Raw genomic sequence first — 26997 nt, 5'->3', positions numbered from 1 at the left:
TGCTGCTTCTGCCCCAGGCATCCCGGAGGTCATGCCAAACAGCAGTTGCCTCATGCCAGGCGGCCCTGACCACCAAAATAGAGGAGGTTCAGATGGATGTGGGTCTCATCAGGCAGGATCTGGACAAAGTCCGTTCCAGGCTGACATCGGTCGAGAATCGGATGGGACGGGTCGAAGACGCGGTAGGAGACTTGGAGAACAGGTGCCGCCGGAACAATATACAATATGGGGAAACGGGAAACGGTCCGTTTTTTTACCTCCCCAAGTGAGGCTGCAAGCTGGCTGGAAACGGTACCCCCTCTGGGGTGAAGGCCCCTGGAGCTATTGTTCACCTGTTCATTCATCTGGCTGGCCATGTCCTTTAAACCGTATAGTCTAAGACACCACTACGTTCATAACTGATTAGCACCGACGAAATGGAATCTCAACTGACCCATTTTCATCGTATGTGCCTTAATGCGGGTCGCATGCTAGTAGCTAGCAAAAATGGAATAAACCACTATTTGTTTCCAGCTGGAACCCTTACACCACCCTCTTATTGATCAGTGACGTTCCAATGGTGTGCTGTTGCCTGACTTTGCTCACACTATGGTTAAAAGGAAATGTCTCCACTTGCTACCATGCGGTTGGCTGCTCACCCTTATTTTTTGCCGGTGGCAAAGTTTGTCCATTTGTCAGATACTGGCCACCAGATTACTGAATTACTGTCAGTTTTATACATATTTCCCCTTTGGAACCAAACTGTAAGTTCTGAGCCCCTGGCAAGTCCAGGTGAATCTTATGACACAGGTTATTATAGCAGCATCTCTTGGGTTTTCTGTCTGCTCCCTCAGCAACCTCAGTCTTGGTCACTAACCCCCCTTTTTTCCTTCATGTTAAGTTTGCTGCTGGTGCACAGGCGATGCTACACCGCTGACTCTTGGTAAAACGCACGCCTCCCAGTCGTTGGTTGCCTTCGGGCAGGTTATTTGGGCAACATGCAGTCTTGCCTTGGGTGGGATCTGCTGGGTGGGGGGAAGGGAAGGATGGCCGTTGCTGACCAAGTTTTGACGACATTGTTGGGACTGATTTATAGTTCTAAATTAAAAATGTTTTTTGTTTTGTTTGTTCCTTTATGGCATGATCACTGTTTTATTTGTAACTGCAGTGCGGGGGGGATTTGGACGACTGGTAATGGCTGGTCTACCCTCGGAGGGGGTGGAGTACTCTCATTTAAATCTCATCATAAATGTCAAACTAACACGTCCATTTTACCATGGCCCAGATATCGGTAATCGCTTGGAATGTGCGAGGCCTTAACTCTGCTCACAAGAGATCCCTGGTCTTTAATTATCTCAGGAAATACTCCCCTCACATATGTGTGTTATAGGAGACCCACCTCATGGTCTCCAGAATTCTGAGCCTTAAAAGGGCCTGGGTGGGCTTCCATTACCACACAACATACTCCACTTACTCCAGGGGAGTCAGCATTCTGGTGCACACGCAGCTGTCTTTTCAGCTCTCGGATACCAGAACAGACCCCGGGGGCAGGTATATTATCCTCCACGCACTGATTGCTAATAACCCATGTCTCCTGGTGGGACTGTACCTCCCTCCCCCCGGCTGATCCAGCCTTACTATACACAATTATACAAATGGTGATAGGTTATTGGGTGGAAGACATTTTGGTAATGGGTGATTTTAACCTGACCCCTGCAGCAGACGTAGACAGACTTCACTCTGTATCCAGATGGGTACCTGGGTTATCAGATTGTGCTACTACTTTCGCATTGACAGACATCTGTCACCTGTCACTTTACCACTTTTAAGACCTTATCCAGTATTGACATGATATATGCATCACACTCTATACTTAAGAAGGTCACGGATGTTGATATTCTGTCCAGAGGAATAAAAGACCACGCCCCCTTCTCAAATTGACCCTCGAGCCCCCTGGGGAGAGACTGTGGCGGCTCCCTAGATATTGGATAGAGGATGAAGGATTTCAGGAGACGGTACAGGAAGGGATATGTCACTATTGGTTGGATAACGCTGACACTACCACTCCTGTGGTCACCCGGGATGCCTTCAAGGCCTGGACCAGAGGAGAGTACATGGCGCGTATGACTGCAGCTCGTAAGAAGTCCACATACTCTCTGGAGGGGCTGAAGGAGGAGGCCAAGACAAAAGAAGCAGCATATGTTGCGCATCCTGACCAGGCAACATATGGAGCATGGCAGTTTGCCCTGCGACAACTATCTCTATGTAGTGGAGGGGACGCAGAAGTCACTCCTCACCACAGCCCAAAAAATCTTTGAATATGGCAATAAGAGCGGCCGCCTGATGGCGTGGTTGGCTAAGGGGCAGTTCGCTGTCACCCACATTGGCGGAGTTAGGGACACGGAGGGGACACTATTAAAATCGCCTAGTGACATTAACCTTAGATTTTCCCAATACCATCAGCACCTGTACTCCTCCAGGGTGAACTATTCTCCTCAAGAATCATCTGAATACCTAGCTGTAGTTTCTCTCCCGACTCTTGGAGAAGAGACATGCGCAAACTTGGAGGCTGATACCACCCTGGAGGAGGTTCAGACTGCTCTCTCACAACTACGGGCTGGACAGACACCCGGGGCAGACGGTTTACCGATGGAGTTTTATTCCCATTATCAGGATCTGTTGGCTCCTCGGCTCGTATCTCTATATGCTCAGTTTTTTGAGTTAGAGGCACTCCCTGAATCTATGTCTGAGGCGGTGGTGGTGTTGATTCCTAAGCCATGCAAGGACCCTGAGGACTGCTCCTCCTACAGACCAATCTCCTTGCTAAACATAGACGCCAAGATTTTGGCCAAAATTCTAGCAAATAGATTGTCTGCGGTTCTGGAGGAGGTGGTCCATCCAGACCAAACTGGATTTATGCTTGGAAAGGGAACTGATATCAACATGTCTGTAACCCATGAAAACAGTGGTCAACGGGTCATCGCCTCTCTAGATGCCGAGAAGGCGTTTGACTTGGTGGAATGGGTCTATCTGTGGGAAGTTAAGTAAATAAATCCGCGCTTCAGACACTGTATGAGCTGCAGCCTCTCCCTAATTAGTTCCCCTAAGGGGTCTAATTGAATAGATATAAGAGGTAGTGTGGGAGAAGAGTGGCGCTGCCCTAAGAATGTTTATTGGTAAATGAATTACAAACTTTTATTCATTACCATAATTGCTTGTATAGGCTGTCTCCTTAATTGTACCTAAGTATGGTCATATCTCAACCAGTAACTTTGTGTGTGTGAATCCCAAATAATAAACCAAAAATAATAAACCAAAAATAAGTGAAAAATTAAGGATTGAAATCTTATTACCCTATTATCAGAGAGTGCTTGTTATATTTAAATTGCCATAGATAATGTGAAAAAAAGACCATTAATACTTTTAAAATGGATAAAATAAAATAAAATAAAAAATTGACCCCAAGGTTCAAAAGTATTGTGACACTAAAACATCCTATAAAGTGCAGTATAAAAAGTGTTTCATATAATCAAATTGACATGAATAATGTGAATATGAAAAACGTTGCTTTAAAAATTAGATAAATTAACAAATTACCCCAAGGTTCAAAAGTATTGTGACACTAAAAATAATCTTTTAGGTGAAGGAATGTGTGTGATAAATACGGGGTGTCAGTGTGAGAGGGTGTTTAGAAACTCAAAATAAGTTAATTCGGTACTTTATATAGATATTATTTGAAAGTCATCCCAAACTCCAAAACTATTGGGACAGTATGGCACTTTATCAAGGGCAAACTGCCTATTACATATAAATATAATTATAAATACAAAGTGTCAGTGCCAGATTCTATTGTGATTCTCAGAGGAATTGTTGGTATACCCACAAAATAAAAATTACATTGAGATAATCCACAAGGCAAGTCGCATGAGAATAGTGAAACTCTTATATTATGTCAGCAATTGCAATAGGGATTTATAAATTATTTTGTCCGTTTAAAACCAGAAAATTGCCTCCAGCCGGACAATATAATTAGCTGAGTTCAGTATATGCAATTCATCAACCACAGGAACAAAAAGCAGTGACTTCTGTGTGTAGTTCAAACAGTGATTCGAGGTGCTCACCCCCCCGTGCTCCCTCACTCACCAGAAAGAAACACCCCTACAGGGGTACCGAGCGATAGAGTGGGTGCCTTTGGGGATGGGTGTGGATCATTCCAGTACTATTACTGTTCCTCAGGTCTGTATGGTTCCTCCGCTGATTGCAGATAAAAACATGCGTTCCAGGAAACCAGGTTCCTCCACTGCTTGCTTGTTAGACTCTCCAGTCCACCCAGAGAAAGAAAAAACAGGGGCTTCCTTCGTGAAGTATGTCCTAGTTTATTGGTGCATATAATAATAGCAAAGTCCATACAATAGAACAGATATACTATATATTATAAATCGAAAAAACGCTGTGTGCAAGGATGGAACCAGGAACAAGAAACGAGCTTGCGTTCCGGCGTACCACTTCCGGGTATGACGTGTGAGCGTGACTCCGCCTTACGCGTTTCGTCATAGGACGTTTTCAAAGACGGTCCGTCTTTGAAAACGTCCTATGACGAAACGCGTAAGGCAGAGTCACGCTCACACGTCATACCCGGAAGTGGTACGCTGGAACGCAAGGTGGAACGCACGCTCGTTTCTTGTTCCTGGTTCCATCCTTGCACACAGCGTTTTTTCGATTTATAATATATAGTATACCTGTTCTATTGTATGGACTTTGCTATTACTATATGCACCAATAAACTAGGACATACTTCACGAAGGAAGCCCCTGTTTTTTCTTTCTCTGGGTGGACTGGAGAGTCTAACAGTTAGTAACTGGCAAGCAGTGGAGGAACCTGGTTTCCTGGAACGCATGTTTTTATCTGCAATCAGCGGAGGAACCATACAGACCTGAGGAACAGTAGTAGTACTGGAATGATCCACACCCATCCCCAAAGGCACCCACTCTATCGCTCGGTACCCCTGTAGGGGTGTTTCTTTCTGGTGAGTGAGGGAGCACGGGGGGGTGAGCACCTCGAGTCACTGTTTGAACTACACACAGAAGTCACTGCTTTTTGTTCCTGTGGTTGATGAATTGCATATACTGAACTCAGCTAATTATATTGTCCGGCTGGAGGCAATTTTCTGGTTTTAAACGGACAAAATAATTTATAAATCCCTATTGCAATTGCTGACATAATATAAGAGTTTCACTATTCTCATGCGACTTGCCTTGTGGATTATCTCAATGTAATTTTTATTTTGTGGGTATACCAACAATTCCTCTGAGAATCACAATAGAATCTGGCACTGACACTTTGTATTTATAATTATATTTATATGTAATAGGCAGTTTGCCCTTGATAAAGTGCCATACTGTCCCAATAGTTTTGGAGTTTGGGATGACTTTCAAATAATATCTATATAAAGTACCGAATTAACTTATTTTGAGTTTCTAAACACCCTCTCACACTGACACCCCGTATTTATCACACACATTCCTTCACCTAAAAGATTATTTTTAGTGTCACAATACTTTTGAACCTTGGGGTAATTTGTTAATTTATCTAATTTTTAAAGCAACTTTTTTCATATTCACATTATTCATGTCAATTTGATTATATGAAACACTTTTTATACTGCACTTTATAGGATGTTTTAGTGTCACAATACTTTTGAACCTTGGGGTCAATTTTTTAATTTTATTTTATTTTATCCATTTTAAAAGTATTAATGGTCTTTTTTTCACATTATCTATGGCAATTTAAATATAACAAGCACTCTCTGATAATAGGGTAATAAGATTTCAATCCTTAATTTTTCACTTATTTTTGGTTTATTATTTGGGATTCACACACACAAAGTTACTGGTTGAGATATGACCATACTTAGGTACAATTAAGGAGACAGCCTATACAAGCAATTATGGTAATGAATAAAAGTTTGTAATTCATTTACCAATAAACATTCTTAGGGCAGCGCCACTCTTCTCCCACACTACCTCTTATATCTGTGGGAAGTACTGACTCGGTTCGGATTCGGTCCTAGGTTTATCCGATCGCTGCATATGCTATACCGGGCACCCTTGGCTCGTATCCGAACCAATGATAGGCTGTCAGCGCCTTTCTCACTGCAAACGGGCACGCGCCAGGGATGTCCGTTATCCCTGGCCCTATTTGCGCTTGCACTTGAACCCCTGGCATTCATAATTAGGAGCTCGGACAGGGTGAGAGGACTGAAGGTGGGATCCCTAGAAGAGAAAATTTCTCTCTATGCGGATGACACCTTACTATACCTGCAAGATGCAGGTGAGTCACTGAAGGCAGCGCTAGAGATATTTGATGCATTCGGTAGGTTCTCAGGAATACTATTAACTGGTCCAAATCAAATATTTACCCTCTGGACCCCCAGGCCCGTGACCACGACACAGAGGTGCCCTTATTTTGGGTAGATCAATTTAGGTATTTGGTTGTCCAGGTTCGGAGAGAATTAACTAGCTTTATAGATCTAAACCTGCTACCGGTGCTGTCCCAACTTCGGACCAGGTGTGCCTCGTGGGCCTCCCTGCCTCTGAACCTTATGGGCCGCATTAATCTTCTAAAAATGCTGTTTCTCCCTAAATTTATATATGTTTTTCGCAACAGCCCTTCCTGGATACTCAACTCCTCCTTTGAGGAGCTGGATAAATGTGTGGGCCCCTTCATTTGGGGGGGAGCGACCCCCAGACTGGCCAGATCGACCCTGACTCTCCCTGTCCGCTACCAGGGTCTGGCACTGTCGAACTACAAAACTTACTACTGGGCGCTGTGCTAGTCACAGTCAGATGGTGGTATGTCCTCTCCAAGGGCAACGCAGCAGTGTGTCTGGAGGCGGCGGTCCTTGGATCGCTCCGTGAATTGGTCTATAGGGGACATAGGGCATATGACAACCTTCCACAACCCACCAAAACAACACTTAGGGCATGGACGGTGGCCAGGCGGGGGCTTCTTCAGCCTCAGGACTGGTCCCCTTTCTGCCCTCTATGGGGGAACCCTAACCTCTCACAAATTAGGACGGTCCCTGACCCGCAGATTTGGGCTAAATACGGCATCACATCACTCAGAGACATTATTCCAGCAGGTGTCTTACTGCCGTTCACGACCCTCCGAACTAAATATCACTTGCCAGGGTGGATGTACTTTAGGTAACTCCAGCTACGTCATGCCTTTAGGGCTCAATTTCTGACACCACCCAGAATGACCATGGACCCCATTGAGGAGCTGTTGGTCCAAAAGAAGTTGCAAAAGCCCCTATCTGCCCTATCTCTAGACTTGCTGAGAAAGGACTCCACCAAAATAGATAAACTCTGGGATCAGTGGAAAATGGACATGCCGGACCTAGATAGAGAGGACTGGGATAACTGCTTAGCTGATAGTACTGCCTTACTAATTTCCTCAAAAGAAAGGTTAATCCAGGTTAAATTCCTACACAGGGTCTATTATACCCCCCCAGATGCTCCACAAGGTATACCCACAAAGATCACAGGATTGCCCCCGGTGCCAACACAGCGCAGGTACATACTTCCATATGTTCTGGGGCTGCCCCCAAATTGCCAGATATTGGGCTGCGGTAGTTAACCACTTGACAACTGGGCACTTAAACCCCCTTCCTAACCAGACCAATTTTCAGCTTTTGGTGCTCTCACATTTTGAATGACAATTACTCAGTCATGCAACACTGTATCTTTATGAAATTTTTGTCCTTTTTTTCACACAAATAGAGCTTTCTTTTGGTGGTATTTAATCACTGCTGGGTTCTTTATTTTTTGCGCCGTAAAAGAAAAAAGACCGAAAAATCTGTAAAAAAATACATTTTTCTTCATTTCTGTTATAATATTTTGCAAATTAGTAATTTTTCTTCATATATTTTGGCCAAAATTTATACCGCTACATATCTTTGGTAAAAATAACCCAAATCGGTGGATATTATTTGGTCTTTTTGAAAGTTATAGCGTCCAAAAGCTATGGTGCACATATCTGAAAATTGATCACACCTGAATTACTGACGGCCTATCTAATTTCTTGAGACCCTAACATGCCAGAAAAGTACAAATACCCCCCAAATGACCCCTTTTTGGAAAGAAGACATTCCAAGGTATTTAGAAAGATGCATGGTGAGTTTTTTGAAGTTGTCATTTTTTCCCACAATTCTTTGCAAAATCAAGGTTTTTTTTTTACTTTTTTTTTTTTCCACAAAATTGTCATATTAGCAGGGTATTTCTCACAGACCGCATATGCATACCACAAATTACACCCCAAAACACATTCTGCTATTACTCCCGAGTATGGTGATACCACATGTGTGAGACTTTTACACAGCGTGGCCACATACAGAGGCCCAACGTGCAGGGGAGCACCTTCAGGCGTTCTGGAGCACCCAGGCCAATTCTGACATTTCTCTCCTACATGTAAAAATCATCATTTATTAGCTAGAAAATTACTTAGAACCCCAAAACATTATATATGTTTTTTTAGCAAAGACCCTAGAGAATACAATGGCGGTCGTTGCAACTTTTTATCTCGCACGGTATTTGCGCAGCAATTTTTTTAACGCTTTTTTTTGGTAAAAAAAATGTTTTGTGCTTTACAAAAACCAAAACAGTAAAGTTAGCCCAATGTTTTTGCATAATGTGAAAGATGAAGTTACGCCGAGTAAATAGATACCCAACATGTCACCCTTCAAAATTGCACGCGCTTGTGGAATGGCGCCAAACTTTGCTACTCAAAAATCCCCATAGGCGACGCTTTAAAATTTTTTACTGGTTACATGTTTTGATTTACAGAGGAGGTCTAGGGCCAAAATTATTGCTCTCGCTCTACCGATCGCAGCGATACCTCACGTGTGGTTTGAACACCGTTTTCATATGTGGGCGGGACTTACGTATGCGTTCGCTTCTGCATGCGAGCACACAGGGACAGGGGCGCTTTAAAAAATTTTTTTTTTTTTTTATTGTTCATTTTACTTTATTTATTTTAGTTTGATGCTTTTTTCCAAAAAAAAAAATTTTTGACCACTTTTATTCCTATTACAAGGAATATAAACATCCTTGTAATAGGAATATGGCATGACAGGTCCTCTTTACAGTGAGATATGGGGTCAATAAGACCCCACATCTCACCTCTAGGCTGGGAAGCCTGAAATTAAAAAAAAAAAAAAAGATCCTGGCTTCGATCGTAGCGGTGAGTCGGTAGAAGCACCGCAAGGCGGCGGGAAGGGGGGACGTCCCCTCTCGCCTCCCGTAAGAACGATCAAGCAGTGGAACAGCTGCTATGATCATTCTCATGGTGTAGGGAATCGCCGGCTGAAAAAGCTGATATCTGAATGATGCCTGTAGCTGCACCCATCATTCAGATATCCCCGCACAAAGTCAAGGACGTTGTATGACGGCCGGCGGGCGGGAAGTGGTTAAAACGCTTTTTTTTTTTTTAACACAAAGTTGTCCATTTATACAATATTTCTACCACATAACATGTACATACCAAAAATGACACCCCAAAATAGATTCTCCTGCTCCTCCTGAGTACGGCGATACCCCATGTGTGAGACTTCCACAGCCTGGCCACATACAGAGGCCGAGTACAGCTGAGCATGGCTCAGCATGGCAGGGTATGGCGGGGTATTGCGGGGTATGGCGGGGTATGACGGAGTATGGCGGGGTATGGCGGAGTATGGCAGGGTATTGCGGAGTATGGCGGGGCATTGCGGGGTATGGCGGAGTATGGCGGGGTATGGCGGAGTATGGCAGGGTATTGCGGAGTATGGCGGAGTATGGCGGGGTATTGCGGGGTATGGCGGGGTATGGCGGAGTATGGCGGGGTATGGCAGGGTATTGCGGAGTATGGCGGGGTATTGCGGAGTATGGCGGGGTATTGCGGAGTATGGCGGAGTATGGCGGGGTATGGCGGAGTATGGCGGGGTATGGCGGGGGCATGGCAGAGTATGGCGGGGGCATTGCAGAGTATTGTGGGGGCATTGCAGAGTATTGCACAGCATTGCAGAGTATTGTGGGGGCATTGCAGAGTATTGCACAGCATTGCAGAGTATTGTGGGGGCATTGCAGAGTATTGCACAGCATTGCAGAGTATTGTGGGGGCATTGCAGAGTATTGCACAGCATTACAGAGTATTGTGGGGGTATTGCAGAGTATTGCACAGCATTGCAGAGTATTGTGGGAGTATTGTGGGGGTATTGCAGAGTATTGCACAGCATTGCAGAGTATTGCAGAGTATTGTGGGGGTATTGCAGAGTATTGTGGGGGTATTGCAGAGTATTGCACAGCATTGCAGAGTATTGCAGAGTATTGTGGGGGTATTGCAGAGTATTGTGGGGGTATTGCAGAGTATTGTGGGGGTATTGCAGAGTATTGCACAGCATTGCAGAGTATTGTGCTGGTATTGCAGAGTATTGCACAGCATTAGTAGTGAGGGATGGCTGAGCATGGATGGATGGATGTCTCTGTGCAGCGCTGTGGGCACTACACATACAGCCCACAGCGCTGCAGACATCCATCCATCCCCCTCCCCGCTCACAGTGTACCGATCGGTACACAGGAGGGGAGGAGAGGAACCGGCGTCATCAGATGTCTGTTTACATGTGATCGCGCCGTCATTAGACGGCTCGATCACATGGTAAACGGCCGCGATCAGCGGCCATTTACCGGGATCCGTGATGCGCCGGGTCCCCTGGACCCGGCGGTCACGGATGTGTTCGGGTGCGCGCCCCAGGGGGCGCGCGAGAGGGGAATTCTGGGAGGACGTCATAGTACGCCCTCCCAGAGTTATCCAACCGCCCTGCAGCCGTCATTCGGCTATGGGCCGGTTGGTAAGTGGTTAAATCTATTAATGGCCGCCTCCAGCTGAATCTTCCTGTATCCCCGGAGCTGGCGCTTCTGGGTATCCAGGACGATGACCAGAGGCCTAGATACACCAAACTGCTCCTGACTTACCTATTCTTCTGCGCTAAGAGGGAAATTGTGTTGCGATGGAATGCCCCCTCTCCCCCCCACGGTGGGATCTTGGGAGAAGTCAATAAATGCTGTGCTACCATTATATAAACTAACGTACCTCAACAGGAACTGCCCCAAGAAGTTTAATGAAATTTGGCAGCCATGGACTGCGTAGATAGGAACTGGCCCACGCCCTAAGGATCCTGATACGTGGAGATGTGGTGTATACTCCGGGTTTTAACTCAGATAGCCTGTGCTATGGATGTGAAATGTTGCATCGTTAATGTACTCATTATCCCCGTATGAAAATTCATATGAAAATTCACCTGTACTCTATCTTTTTGATTTGGTCCATTTTGGACAATGTTGTATCATGCTCTGACCTTTTCGTTTCAATAAAGGAACATTTCTGAAGTAAAAAAAAAGGAGATAATATGAAAAGGGTGACAATAGTAAAAAAAAAAAAAAAATAGAGCGAAGAAATCAGGAAAACAAATAGGGAAATAACAAAAGCGAGAGTAGGCAGAAAATGTGAATGGATACTGTTGAGTGATGGTGGGGGCATATTGTAAATGTATTTGTAAAAGGTCAATACTGAGTATAGTGAATGAAAGAACCAAATGCAAGATGTTGAGTGTGTTGTATAACAGTGCTTATTAATGCATTACATTTAAAGGAGGAATTCATTAACTGTATATAAAGAAAAAAATGGAGATAGGAGTAGTAAATTGTTTTTCAATGTAAAATCAGATGAATTAGCAAATGGAATATTGGAACAAATGTGGATATAGTGTGTGGGGAAAGAAATAGTCTCTATTTATATGTAAATTTTTATTGTTTTCTTTCCCCACACACATACTATATCTATTTGTTTAAGTATTCCATCTGCTAAAACATATTATGTTACCTAAGGGTCGTCCACATGAGTCCTGGGAAAAAAGTGGTGTCAGGCGGGGCCAATATAAAAAAAAACCTCATGGCTTTTTAGTACACATCGACTGATCCATTGTTCCTCACTACCTGAAAAATTGAGACGGTGCAGATCAAGGCATAGGCATAATTATTATATCGATCTCTCTCATTTAGACTGCGGTGTTGAAAGAAGGAATTCTTAACTTAAATGGCTATACTTAGGCTGTAAAGAAAGGTTTAAACTTTAAATGCTTTTTTCTATTACAAGGGATGCTTACATTCCTTGTAATAGGAATAAAAGTGACCCAATTTTAAAAAAAAAAAAAAACTGTGATAAAATAAATTAAGTCAAGGAAATTAATAAGAAAAAAAAATTCTTTTTAAAGCGCCCCGTCCCGGCGAGCTCGCGCGCAGAAGCGAATGCATACGTGAGTAGCGCCCACATATGAAAACGGTGGTCAAACCACACATGTGAGGTATCGCCGCAATTGTTAGAGCGAGAGCAATAATTCTAGCCCTTGACCTCCTCTGTAACTCAAAACATGCAACCTGTAGAATTTTTTAAACCTCGCCTATGGAGATTTTTAAGGGTAAAAGTTTGACGCCATTCCACGAGCGGGCGCAATTTTGAAGCGCGACATGTTGGGTATCAATTTACTTGGCATAACATTATCTTTCACATTATTAAAAAAAAAAAAATTGGGCTAACTTTACTGTTGTCTTATTTTTTTATTCAAAAATGTGAATCTTTTCCAAAAAAAGGATGTGCTTTTAGACCGCTGCGCAAATACGGTGTAAAAAAAAGTATTGCAATGATCGCCATTTTATTCTCTAGGGTGTTAGAAAAAAAAAACAATGTATAATGTTTGGGGGTTCTAAGTAATTTTCTAGCAAAAAAAACTGTTTTAAACTTGTAAACACCAAAATCTCAAAACGAGGCTAGTCCTTAAGTGTAGAATCTTTTAACCCTTTCATGACTAAGCCTATTTTTGAAATTTGGCGTTTACAAGTTAAAATCCGTATTTTTTGCTAGAAAATTACTTAGAGTTCCCAAACATTATATATATTTTTTTAGCAGGGAATCTAGAGAATAAAATGGCGATTGTTGGAATATTTTTTATCACACAGTATTTGTGCAGCGGTGTTTTAAACGCAAATTTTTGGAAAAGGGACACTTTCATGAATTATAAAAAATCCAAACAGTAAAGTTACCCCAATTTTTTTGTATAATGTGAAAGATGATGTTACGCAGAATAAATAGATACCAAACATGTCACCCTTTATAATTGCACGCACTCGTGGAATGGCGACAAACTACGGTACCTATGAATTTCCATAGGCGACGCTTTAAAAATTTTTTACGGTTACCAGGTTTGAGTTACAGAGGAGGTCTAGGGCTAGAATTATTGCTCTCGCTCTGACGATCGCGGCGATACCTCACATGTGTGGTTTGAACACCGTTTACATATGCGGGCGCGACTTCCGTATGCGTTTTCTTCGCTGCGCGAGCTCGCGGGGACAGGGGCACTTTAAAAAAATTTTTTTTTTTTTTTATTTTATTTATTTTTTTACTTTATAAATTGTGTTTTTAAAAAAATTTTTTTTTTTTTACTTTTATTGCTGTCACAAGGAATGTAAACATCCTTTGTGACAGTAATAGGTGGTGACAGGTACTCTTTATGGAGACCCCCCCATCCCTCCTTTACACTTCAAAGTATTCAGATCACCGAAAACGGCGATTCTGAATACTGTGTACTTTTTTTAATTCGGCGCCATTGGCAGCCGAGTAAACGGGAAGTGACGTCATGACGTCGCTTCCGCGTTTACAACAAGAAGGTTGGAACTAAGCCGCTCACAGCTTCGTTCCAGCCCGCCCCCAGCCGCCAAAGGTACCCGATTGGACACCGGGCCTCCCGAACGCACGGGAGGCCCGGTAACAGCGGCGGGAGGCGGTGGGAGGGGGGGTGTCCCCTCCCGCTCCTCCGGTATAACAACCGAGCGGCTATAGAGCCGCATCGGTTGTTATACACGGGTAGCCGATCGCCCGCTGTAAACAACGGTACCGGGATGATGCCTGCAGCTGCGGGCATCATCCCGATATAACCCCGGAAAGCCGAGTACGCATATCTGCGTACGGTCAGCGGGAAGGGGTTAAAAATATCCATACTCCCTAGTGCCACCACTGATTGTGGGGGAGAGTTCCACATCCTTATCGCCCTAATGCCCCGTACCCGGGTGACCCCGCCCCCCTCTAACAACATGGGGAAAGCCAGAGGAAAGTCCCCGTGAAGTCCCCGTGCGTCAGAGGAGGGCGGGGTCACCGGGTGGCCCCGCCCTCCCTTATATAAGAATTGTCAGAAGAACTGAAGCGTTACACGGCAGAAGACTCCCACTGAGGCGGATCGTGCGGACGGAGCAGAGAAGAAGCTGGAGGAAGATGCGGGACAAGAAGAGCGGAGGAAGAAGAAGATGGAGAAGAAGAAGATGGAGGAAGAAGAAGAACACCGAAGAAAGACCAGAAGATGGAAGAAGAAGAGGTTAATAAAGGACTTGTCAAAAACTGTCTCTTGTGTTTTTTAACCTTTTTGACACTTTTTTTGTGAAATGGTAGGGGTACATTTGTACCCCATTACCAATTCACACGGGGGGGGGGCAGGATCTGGGGGTCCCCTTGTTAAAGGGGGCTTCCAGATTCCGATAAGCCCCCCCGCCCGCAGACCCCCACAACCACCGGGCAAGGGTTGTGGGGATGAGGCCCTTCTCCCCATCAACATGGGGACAAGGTGCTTTGGGGGGCTACCAGACCTGAAGGGTCTGGTATGGATTTTGAGGGGGACCCCCACGCCATTTTTAAAAAAATTTTTGGTGCGGGGTTCCCCTTAATATCTATACCAGACCTGAAGGGCCGGATATGGAAATTATGGGGGGCCCCACGCATTTTTTTTTTGCATTTACATTTTGGTTCAGGTTCCCCTGAACCCTGTGGGGAAATTCCATGCCGTTTTTATCAATGAACTTTTATGTGTATTGCCGGACCGACAATTCATTATAGCCGGCGCTAGCAATAGTAGTTTTACTTGACTTTTTTTCCTTTAGAAATGTCATTTTGCTGTCAGACTGTTCTAAACACGGGAAACATGCGCCCCTTTACAGGCATACTATAGACACCCCCCAGGTACAAAATTTAAAGGATATTACACTTTTATTGTTTCACTTTAATCATTATTAAAATCACTGCTCCCGAAAAAACTGCCATTTTTTAAACTTTTTTTTTGCATTGATAAATGTCCCCTGGGGCAGGACCCAGATCCCCAACACTTTTTTGGGACAATACCCTCCATATAAGCCTTTAAATTTAGCACTTTTGATTTCTCCCATAGACTTTTAAAAGGTGTTCCGTGGCTTTCGAATTTGCCGCGAACACCCCAAATTGTTCGCTGTTCGGTGAACAGCCAATGTTCGAGTCTAACTCATGTTCTAACTCAGCCCATCCTTACTGCTGAGCCTGAAGCTGAAGTACACTATGAATGCACCTAGTTCTAATTGAAATCTTTATGTATTTTATTTAACATTTATACAGCTTTAAAGCAATGCATTGTTCTAATAGCTTTTCTCAGAAAGCAATTGGATTAGAAATATCTCTAAAATGATCATTCAGTTTAATGTAATCTCTTGCAGCAATGTGTGGGAGAGGCTGCAGTGCGCTTAGAAAAAAGACAGAACTGGGGGAACATACTGGGCTGTATATTAGCAGGCTCAACAGTCGGGCCATTTGAAGAGTATCTTGATTTAGCTAGCAAGCAGATGGAATAATAAAAAATAAATCTACTCACCAAGTAAGCTGTGCCCCTTCACTGTGTTTTTAATTATAAAAATGTCATGTCAGGACCTACATTTAAAAATAAAGTTCATGAAATGTAATTTTGTCGATGTAGCGGAGGTAAGCATAAGGTGTTAGTTGGTCCTAATACAATCAGTATCAAGCACAAGAAGCAAATTAAAACAGGTAACTTGTCTCCATTTCCTGAGAATTGAGGATCAGTTATCTCATTCATATGATTAATTGATTCAACCGAAAACTTCCCGCTGGTCAATTGTCATACATGCTGAAGTGAACCCATTATTTCTCCTGTGGAATAATATAATGAAGGACATAACATTTTCTCCTTACAGTAGAAGCCATTGCAAGTTTAATTTCTTTAATTATGCCTCACTGCAGGTCAAGGAAGCCACAATCAAGACTCAGCACATTTGAGTCAAATATAAAAGTTTTTATTTCCCTGAGCTACCGGTTAAATTCTACACTGCTGCTCCTAAACATTTGAGTCAAATATAAAAGTTTTTATTTCCCTGAGCTACCGGTTAAATTCTACACTGCTGATCCTAAACTGACACTTTTGCCATTTTTTGCCTAAGCCCCTAAATGCACTTAAATAAAAGCCTATGAGTCCATGCAGAGGAGTTTAGGAGCAGCCACATTTAGCAGTCAAGGCTCCTCTCCTGAATGCAGAAAAATCTGGTTCAGTAGAGGAGCTTTTGGGCTTAAAAAAAAAAAAAAACACCCCTAAGTGATAGGCGCATTTAGCACTTGAGTGATTGTTCATTTCATTGTGCAGGATAAATTAATATTCTGGCCAATTAAACTCCCAAATGTGCCTGAATGCATCTAAACGCATTTGTAAAAAAACGTGACTTAGGTGCATTTTTAGCGCTGATGTTCTCCTATAAGAAGAAACAAGTTTTACAATAAACCAGTGTGCGTGAGGCCTGAAAATAGAACGTCAACCAAAGGGTTTTTTAAATTTTGGGAAGAGCAGAAACACAGCTAGGGTTATTGCAGCCTGTGTTCTATTGGGTGCCCTTTTCGGAACGTTCTGTCCCCGTGACAACACAGCCATGGGTAAATATTTACAAAATTAAGGAGTAGTAATGCACAAAAAATTATCAGCAAAAATAGGGTTTTCAGCTTTGTGCCGAAAGAAAACAAAAGTGGCGATAATGGCTGCTGAAAATGCTTGCGATATTGCTGCAATTTTTACCTTGCTTATGGTGTATTTTTCATAGCTAGGGTGACTCAACAAAATGCATCAAAAACACAGGCACCAAATATGCACCAAAAATGCAGCAAGCAGGATTTTTAACACTGCTTCAAAAGGTGTCGATATTGGTCAACAATAAATTTATATTTATTTAAATTCATGATATTAATAAAAAAAATTGAATATAATACAATTATTTATACAAATATATATATATTTTTAAAAACCATCTATTTTGGTTTCGGCCAATTGCATCCTGACTTTTCGGTTTCAGCACCTCAATTTTCATTTTGGTGCACCACTATTAAAGAGGTATTTCCAGCTTCTTCATTCAGCATTTCAATTTGTCCACCACCCCCCTATATGTATCTATCTATCCCACTGCCATGGTATTTGCTGCACCATGAAAGATGTGTGCCCTGCTCTGGCACCTTATAGCAAAGGAGAAATCAAATAGTTTGGGAGCAGATTTTTCTATTTTATAGTTAATATGCCTATTATTACCATGATATATGTGTGTTTATACAGCATGATACATATTCTGCTTTCCTAATATCTTCATAAATCCTTGACAGTCTTTGTAATATTGCGGTTGTAGACGGGTCAGCATTCTGATCTTCCAGTTATTACAGGGAAAGCGTGGTATTTAGACTGCGTGGGTGGACTCGGAGAAGGACTTGCTCCAAAAGCATCAAAGCTTTTAAAGAGCAAAAGAGAAAATCTAGCATGTGTTTATTCTAGCCATAGCGCTGCAGTGTGTGTCTGTTATTATCTAATTAAAGACGATATAAACTGACAACACAATAAATTACATGTCATCTTTTCTGTTAACAAATTACATGGAGCTTTATATATCAATGTCTCTTTTTCCAAGAACTGGTTTAAATAATTCCGAGCCACTAATGGCATCATATTAGTCCCAAAAGAAAAACTCTAGTTTTTATTTTTATCCCCCTGGACTCACAGAACATGGGTTGAATGACGCTGGCCGTCATTCAATCCCAGAAGAGGGGCATCGGTGGTCTTGAACCGGGAGCATTGGGTCTGCAGGAGAAAGTTCCAAAAACTTATAAGGCAATTGGCATGTATCATGTTCTATTAAATCAAAGAGCCATGCACTTGTAAAAGAATTTTAGAACATATGAATTTGTGTAGTCACACTTCCTCAGCATTCCACAAAGAAGCTGATTTAAATCGGGAACAAACAACCTGTGGTACCATGAGCCACCACAAACTTTTCTTAGTGTTCTTCATGTGTCATTCATGACGATGCAATGGTGGCGGACAAGCATGCCATCCAGATATTTATTGACAATCTTTAAAAAATGCAGGGTGATTGAGGCTTGTATCCTTAAACCCCGTTCCAGCTTGGAGGAGATTAGCGGCTGGGGGTGAAAAGATTGTGAACAGGGTGACAGCTGGTGGGAGGGAAAAGGGAGCAGTGGTGATGAGCGGTGGATTGTTCAGCAGTAGGTGAGGAGATGACAGCTTGGGGGGGCAAGAATAGTAATAGGGAAGGAGGGAGGCTAGGGAACCCAGATGATGATGCCCATGACTAAGCTCCAGGGGCAGAGCAAAACATGTCGGGGGCATGGCCTGGCGGGAGCCCAGGCTGAGGTTGTTTCTCTCATTATTATTATAGGACTCTGTGGATGTGCGGCACTAGGGATCTTTTCCTCCTTCCTTTCAGGGAGGCTGGGGAAGGCAGCTGTATTTCTTATCGTACATCACGGGACACAGAGCCATTGTAGTTACTATGTGGGTTATAGGCCACCTTCAGGTGATGGAAACTGGCACGCCCTAAGATAAAAAGTGCACTCCCTACATAACCCTTCCCACAACTAGGAGTATCTGTTTTTTCGCCAGTGTCTAAGGTGTTGGTCACGAGTGAAGATGTGCTGTGCTGAGCTCCACTGGAGCAATCCTTGCTGGGGCTAGCTATGCAGCCGAATGTATCCAAGGTGTCTTTTAGGCCGAATTGAATTGTACCCGGGCCTCGTGTCCAAAGAAACGAGGTCTTTGCTTGTAAGTTTGTTAACAGAACCCACCATGAAGGGTGAAGATTGGTTCTGTTGGTTTTACCACAGAAAACCCTGCGGCGGGAAAGGTAAGCGGAGTTTTCTAAGAAATTTTTGAATTTTCTTATGCAATGTCTTCTTTCATTAGTAAATGTTGTCATGCCTATGAAACTGGGAAATATCAGCAGTTAACGCTACTATATTCTTTGAAAGTTTGACTTGTCCAGTTGACAATACTCAAACACTTAGGGATCCAATGGATACAAGGTTTTCAATTCCTATTAAAAGCTTTTTTCTCTGGCAGGTTGAGTGTCTCAGCCTGCGCTGACAGTAATTGGTTAATCGTTGATAAACCAGTTTAAACAGGTGTTCAAGGTTATCCTGCTCAGCAGGTCCAGGAGGCAGCTTTATGTTTGCAATAGTTGATATGACAGACTCTATCCTTTAGGCCTTGCGCCCTTCGCTAAGCGTCATGCAAGAAGCTCCTGGCTAGTCTTCCTTTTGTGGTGAAACAGCTATCTGAGGATATTTTGGATGAGATATCCAAATAATTTCTAGTAAGAAAAATACCCCCTTTTGTCATTTAAGTGAAGGAGTAAATGTATTTTCAAAGCTCCTTCTTCTGTACCAGGGGCATCAGCCTCCAGGCAGTCCCTATGGCTTCCACCGTCAGGTTCAAAGGGTAATCCTCAGGGTTAACCCCAGGGACAAAAGAGGTCTTAGGGGAGGAAACCTACAAGGTACCGAAGCCTCCTTATGAGGAGGTACCCCCGCTTGCTCAATAAGGAGAATTTTTTTCTGCATTTCTCAGGGATCTGGCAAAAGGAGTGTCAAGACAAATAGGGGCCTTCCTCAATAGCTCAAAACGTACAAACTGGAGGTCCAAGAGTTTCCGTCTCCTCGTTTTCTCAGATCAAACGTTCCTAAGGATCCAGAGAAAAAAATCTTTCTCTCAAGCATTGGACCTTTTGGCAAAAAAGTGTTCATGATGACCCCCATGTAAGAGCAGAGATTGGGGTTTGGTTAAATCCAAATGGACATTCTGGATCTCAAAAGTATCTAAAATTAAATTCCTGAATATAATCTCTTTTTTTGCATGAAGTCAATCCATTCTGTTATCTGCACCCTACAAAGAGGAGAACTTCTGGCGTCAATCGACGTCAAAGATGCATATCACTCACTAGTAATATCTTCTTTTAAAGTGGAAAATCTTCATTTTCAGTGTGTAGCTCTGCTTTCCGTTCTAACTGCTGCACCTCGAGCACAAAGGTTCTGGCTCTTTTTCTAGAAAGATTGAGGACCCAAGGTATAACGATTATGGTTTACCTATTCGAACTGTTCTTGTTAGACCAGTCGGTAGCCCGCTTAGACCAAAGTATGGTCATCACATTTGACTACCTGGAATATCTAGGTTGGATTCTTAACCTAGGAGGAATCTTCATTAAAACCATGAAGAAAATATTTGGGTCTGATCATAGGTACACCAAGAAAAGGGTATTCCTACCCCAGGCTAAGATCAGCGCCATAAAGAAACTGATTTAGGTAGTCAAAGCAAGATGATTTTCTCCTATTCAACTTTGCGTGAGGTTGTCGGGAAAGATGGTGGCTTCATTCGAGGCCTTTCCTTATGCTCAGTCTCATTCTAGACTGCTGCAAAACAGTATCCTATCGGCTTGAAACAAAGAGTTCAAGCTCTACATTCCCAATGTGTCTGACTCCAAAGCCTATGGCCACATCACCCTGATAGTGGTCGATCTCATCTGATCTGGGAGGCTAAGCAGGGTCGGGCCTGGTTAGTATCCGGATGAAAGACCACCTGGAAATACCAGGTGCTGTAGGCTGGGTGCGCCGGAGCATGGTTAATATCCAAAAATCTACTAAGGGGAAAATCCTTCCTTTAGTTACCTAGGAAATAGTAACACCATATGCCAACCTTTTTTTGTTTAGGTTGGGGGACAGTCCTGAAAGAGGCAGCTGTCCAAGAGAAGTGGCCTAGATCAGAAATGGCCTTTTCCCATTAACAGTTTAGAAATTCAGGCAGATCGGTGGCCGGATGGAGAGGTGGAAATGAGACGTGAGGAGTGAGAGTGTGTGTCTCCTCCACCTCTATGCCTGCCGTAATGTGTTCCACGCCGGCACCGTAACCTTGCTCTCAGCTGCTTCTCAGCTTCTCAGCTGTTCCTTCCTGTTCCCACCCCTGTCCGTCAAGCCCATCAGCCTGAGTCTGTGAGATCGTGCAGAGACTGTCGGAGGAAGAACTAGGGAGGTCCGTGAGGCTACGGAGGAATGAATCGGATGTGCAGGGTGAAGCTTATCAAGCTGTAAAGCAGCTGTTTGGGGCCGTGAGATACCCGTGAAACCCACGAGATACCCGGAGACCTCGGAAAACTTTTGTTTCTCCTTTTTTGAAGCACACGGCCGCAGATGCAGTAATTCAGTGACTGAACTTTTGGCTGTACTAAGTACATGAATACAGGATCAAGGGAGTGACTGAGCCAACAAAGGTTACGTGAGTAGCGAACCTGAACGCTGTATATAGCATGACATAGACTGCATTTATGATACATATACTATACCGGAACATACATGTGAGTAAAGTAAGCAGAGGAATCACGCTGAATATGTTGTGCTAGAGACTGTGTTATATGAAATTCCAGCACACTTGCATGTAGAGAATTGCATTGCAGCGTAACATTGTAACATTGCAACATGCTTGACAAAATGGATGTATTGGATACAACTTGCTGATATTGTAAATACAGGTTCAGAGTAAGCGCTCAGATACCTCCCTCATCAGCAACTCCTTAGTATTTACTTTTTCAATTACCTTTGACCTAAGTTAAGGGCTGGGAGAAATCCCTGTTTTTTTATATTTATGCTGCTGGCTGGCTTAAGAGGGGATATGTCAGCAAGGCGAAGAGGGGATGATCATCCCAGCCAGGAGAATGTGGGGTCACAGTCATTATGGCCGGCAAAGGAGAAGGATAAAGTCAAGGGGAGCCAAGCCTTAGCTGCTGCAGCAGCAATCTAAATTAGAAAAATATGCTCATATTCCAGACCACACTCCAACTAAAGGGGGACAGCAGCCCCTGGTTAAAGCGGTAACAGGCAGGAAGAGCCAAGGTCAAGGCCAAACAGCAGCCACTGTATCTAAAAACTCTGGCAATAAGATTATGGTTCCGGTAGAAAAAGGGACAGATAAATGTAACATTAACCTCCCCTGTAGAGGCAACTCCCACATTAAATGATGTATTGCTGGCGGTTAATGGATGTAAACAATCGCTGAGGGAATTATGCGATCAAATGAAGGGCATCAAAGAGGAACTGTCTTTAGTATGGCATGAGCTCCAGAAAACAACTGAGAGAATATCCGAAGCAGAAGGGAGGATAAGTCAAATAGAGGATGATCTTTATCCAGTAAAACAAGAGGTCAAAATATTGGAAGATAAAATGGGCAAGTTTGCTGGAAAAATAGATGAAATGGAAAATAGGCTTCGTAGGGATAACGTAAGGCTGGTGGGGCTGCCAGAAAAGTGCGAGGGGGCCAATCCAACAGTATTTTTGAAAAATGGATTATTGAGTTATTCGGAAGAGAGTCATTCTCGCAACCGTTCTCCATTGAAAGAGCGCACAGAGTCCCTTTTAAGCCCCCACCTTCAGGAGGACACCCTAGAGCAATGTTATTGAAAATTTTAAATTATAGAGATAAAGTAACCCTATTGCGTAAGGGTAGAGAGATGGGGAATATTTTTTATGGCAAAGCTAAGATTTCACTGTACCCCGACTTTTCACCCAACCTGCAGAAGCGCAGGGTGGGGTTTATGGAAATTAAACGCAGACTTCAAAAATTTAATGTCACTTACGCATTACTGTACCCAGCTCAGCTACGAGTGGTAGCGCTGGGAGGGACTCCGTTTTTTGACTCCCCTGAGGGAGCGATAACATGGCTAGAGGACAAAAAGGACCAGCTAATAAAATGAGGAAATATTCAGTTTGAAGATGGGACACAAGGTGGTTTAATAAATGGAATAAAATGCATATTGTTTGGAGGGTGGTGGGAGACACATAGTACAAAAGAAGTTCAATTAATGTTTGGGTAATGAATAAAATATGCTTGAAGTTCAAGGGGAGGGGAAAATGTCACAAGTGTGAGTAAAGTGGAGAGTGAGGGAAAGTATGTACCGATCACAAAAAAAGCCCTAAGGGAGTACCTAGTAAGGTATAGGGAGGGTGGGGGAGGGTTGGGGGAGGGGGGTGGAAAGATGTCAAAATGGGTTTTCACAAGGGACACAGAAGGGCCAGAATAAAGATAGTTTCCAAGATAACAGGAGCAAAGTACAGGAAAAACACAAAATTAATGATAAAATATGCACATAGAGCACTTTTAAGAGAAAATTTATATTTACTACACAAAATGAACAGTAATGCCCCGTACACACGGTCGGACTTTGTTCGGACATTCCGACAACAAAATCCTAGGATTTTTTCCGACGGATGTTGGCTCAAACTTGTCTTGCATACACACGGTCACACAAAGTTGTCGGAAAATCCGATCGTTCTGAACGCGGTGACGTAAAACACGTACGTCGGGACTATAAACGGGGCAGTGGCCAATAGCTTTCATCTCTTTATTTATTCTGAGCATGCGTGGCACTTTGTCCATCGGATTTGTGTACACACGATAGGAATTTCCGACAACGGATTTTGTTGTCGGAAAATTTTATCTCCTGCTCTCCAACTTTGTGTGTCGGAAAATCCGATGGAAAATGTCCGATGGAGCCCACACACGGTCGGAATTTCCGACAACACGCTCCGATCGGACATTTTCCATCGGAAAATTCGACCGTGTGTACGGGGCATAAGAATACTTGGGTGTGGCAATACATAGGGGGTAGTTTTTTAGGAAGCTTTTTTCTTGAGTACAGGATTCTTTTCAATTGCCCTTTTTGGGGCTTTTTCGCCCTTTCTTGTTTTTTTGTTTTCTTATTTCTCTTTCTTTTTTGCTTTTTCTTTCTTCCTTTTTCATTTCTTGATCCACTATGCAAACTAGAGTATTGAATATCGGTTCTTGGAACATTAGAGGGATGGGTAACCAAGCTAAGAGGGCTGCAGTGTTTGATGTGTTGGAGACATACAATATAGGATTGGTCTGCCTGCAGGAGACACATTTATCTAGAGATACTAAGTTACTATTTCATAACAAGAAGTTTCAATATCAATACCACTCAGTACACACCTCTTATTCAAGGGGAGTGACAGTGTTAGTTAAGAGAGGTTGTGTTTACCTGCAGGCAGATTAATATAGACGAGTTGGTGCGGTATATTTTTCTTTACTGTGTTATAGAAAATAGGGAGTATGTTATTGCTAATATTTATATCCCTCCTCCTTTTAAACTAGACGTCTTGTATAAACTAATGGAATTCATGATGGATAAAACTGGGATACCAGTTATAGCAGTAGGGGATTTTAATGAGGTTGTAAATAAAAAAATGGATAGATTTCCATTAGGAAAGCGGGGGCAAAATGTATCTGAGAACCGGCTGCACCTGTTTTTACAAGAAGCAGGGCTATTTGATATGTGGAGAGTGCGGAATCCAAATGTGCAACAATACTCATGTTTTTCAAGTTCCTATTCCACACTCTCCCGGATAGACCTGGTATTGGGAAATGGAGAAGCATCACAGATAATAAATGATATAGTATGTCAACCAAGGGAGGTGTCGTACCATTCATTGCTGATGGTCTCGGTGAATCTGGAAGGGAAAAAACCATGTGGGGTATGGAAAATGAACGTACACTGGTTTGAATTAATGGGGAATACAGATGAGGTACTATGCAGGATAAAAGAGTTTATAGAGCTTAATGAAGGTACAGTGACGAGGGGAGTGATGTGGGATGCACTGAAGGCGTTCCTTAGGGGCATATTCATCCAGCAGGTGGCCAAAATTAAAAAAACATCAAGGGAGTGGGAGAATGAGATCAGGAAGCAGCTAGTGAGGGCAGAAAAAGAGTATGTGGAAGACCCATCCCCAGAGAAATTAGGAGAATGGCTGAATAAGGAACAGGAATATAAAGTTGTAGTGACCAGGAAATCTGAGAACAAGCGTTTATTCCAGAAGCAAGTTGCATTTGGGGAGGGAGAAAATGTGGTCCGGATGTTAGCACATTTAGTAAGGACTAACTCCTCCCCCTCAAGGGTCCCCGTGATCAGGACAGCGAAGGGAGAAATTTCATCTCAGATCTCAGAGATTACGGATACCTTTAGAAAATATTACGATAATTTGTACAGGCTGTTCCGATTTCTCTTTCAATCTCATTTTCTGATTAGATAATTTGTACAGGTCGCAGGGGGCCCCAGAGGAAGAGGAGTTGGACAATTTTTTGGGGCAAATAGTGACACCGACCTTAACAGAAGAGGACAAAGAGGGATTAGAAGCCCCGATAACATTGAAGGAAATACAGATAGCAGTGGCAGAGATGGCAAACTAGAAATCTCCTGGACCAGATGGTCTCCCGGTAGAAACCTATAAATATTATGGAGAAGTAATGCTCCCGGAACTCCTTAAAGTGCTGAATTGGGCAGAGGTAGAGGGGAAATTGCCCATATCAATGGTGGAGGCAACAATAATAGTCCTGCATAAAGAGGGGAAAGACCCGCTAGAAACCACGTCCTATAGACCCATATCTCTACTTTGCTCAGATGCTAAGATATTAGCTAAAGTAATGGCAGCCAGATTGAACAAGATCATCGCTAAAGTTATACATCCAGATCAAACGGGGTTCATCCCCAGCAGATCAACAAGTATGAACATTAGGAGGGTATTCCTTAATTTACAGACACCAACAGAGAATATGGGCACAAGGGCAGTGATGTCCTTAGATGTGGTTAAAGCCTTCGATAGTTTAGAGTGGGAGTATATGTGGCGAGTGCTGGGAGAATTTGGCTTTGGCCCTTTCTTCATTAGGTGGATAAAGATTCTGTATAATGGACCTAGCGCTAAAATTAGAGTCAACAATGACTACTCAGATAAGATTTTATTGGAGAGGGGTACAAAACAGGGGTGTCCATTGTCACCCCTGCTTTTTGCACTTGCAATGGAGCCATTGGCTATTGCAATAAGAGCAAGTAAAAATATGGCAGGATTCAGGAGAGCGACAGGTGAGGAGAAAATCGCATTATATGCAGACGACGTCCTCCTCTTTTTGGGAGATATAAAGCAATCGCTTCAGCATGCGATGAGTATTTTCAGTGAATTTGGTAGACTTTCTGGTTTAGACATAAACTGGGAGAAATCAGCACTTATGCCAGTGGACTCTATAGAGAACCTAACATATTTAGAAACTTCCCAAGTGGTGGTGGTTGAGACTATGAAATACCTAGGTATACATATAAACAGGGATCCAAATAAATATATTAATAACAACATAGCCCCCCCTCTGGTTAAGTTCAAAAAGAAGACTGAAATCTGGCGGCGCCTTCCTTTATCGGTCGCCGGGAGATGCAACCTGATTAAAATGTTGTGGATGCCACAGTTATTATACTTACTACATAACACCCCGATTTGGATACACAAGAAATGGTTCAAAAAAATTGATACTCTGTTTAGAGGATTAATATGGAAAGGAGGTCAGGCCAGGATAAGGCTACAGACCCTACAGTTGTCAACAAGGGAGGGGGGGGTTGGCAGTACCACATCCTCGGACTTACTTTTTGGCTGCCCAATTACAACATTTAAGAGGAAGTAAAGACCCTATAGGAGGAATAAACAAGGAACTAATGATACTTGGGCCACCACACAAGACGGTATTGGAAGTATTGGAGGCTGACTCCTTTGGTAATAAAACCCCCACAGTAAGGCTAGTTATAAAAGTATGGAAGACGGTAAAGTTACTAAGTGGACAAGGTGGTGTCACAGAATATACTCCCCTCTGGGATAATAGGAACCTCCAAGAGCTGGAGAAGATGGGAAGGATTAAAGAATGGGAAACTAAGGGAATAAACAGGCTGATTCAGCTGTACGAGGGAAGAATGCTAAAAACAT

The 26997-nt window shown here is 43.1% G+C and overlaps 1 protein-coding gene and 1 pseudogene across 3 annotated transcripts in view; both read left to right on the top strand.

Annotated features, from left to right (window-relative positions):
* Positions 1–26997, top strand: part of B9D1 (B9 domain containing 1) — a 160021-nt gene that overhangs the window by 63147 nt on the left and 69877 nt on the right. The gene's annotated exons all lie outside the window — the stretch shown is intronic.
* Positions 20677–20795, top strand: LOC141101958 (5S ribosomal RNA; annotated as a pseudogene).

This window comes from Aquarana catesbeiana, linkage group LG06 (genome assembly GCF_042186555.1).
Source record: "Aquarana catesbeiana isolate 2022-GZ linkage group LG06, ASM4218655v1, whole genome shotgun sequence".
NCBI classification, from domain to species: domain Eukaryota; kingdom Metazoa; phylum Chordata; class Amphibia; order Anura; family Ranidae; genus Aquarana; species Aquarana catesbeiana.
The sequence above is the reverse complement of the archived record's forward strand: the minus strand, read 5'-3'. Positions and strand labels throughout refer to the sequence as shown.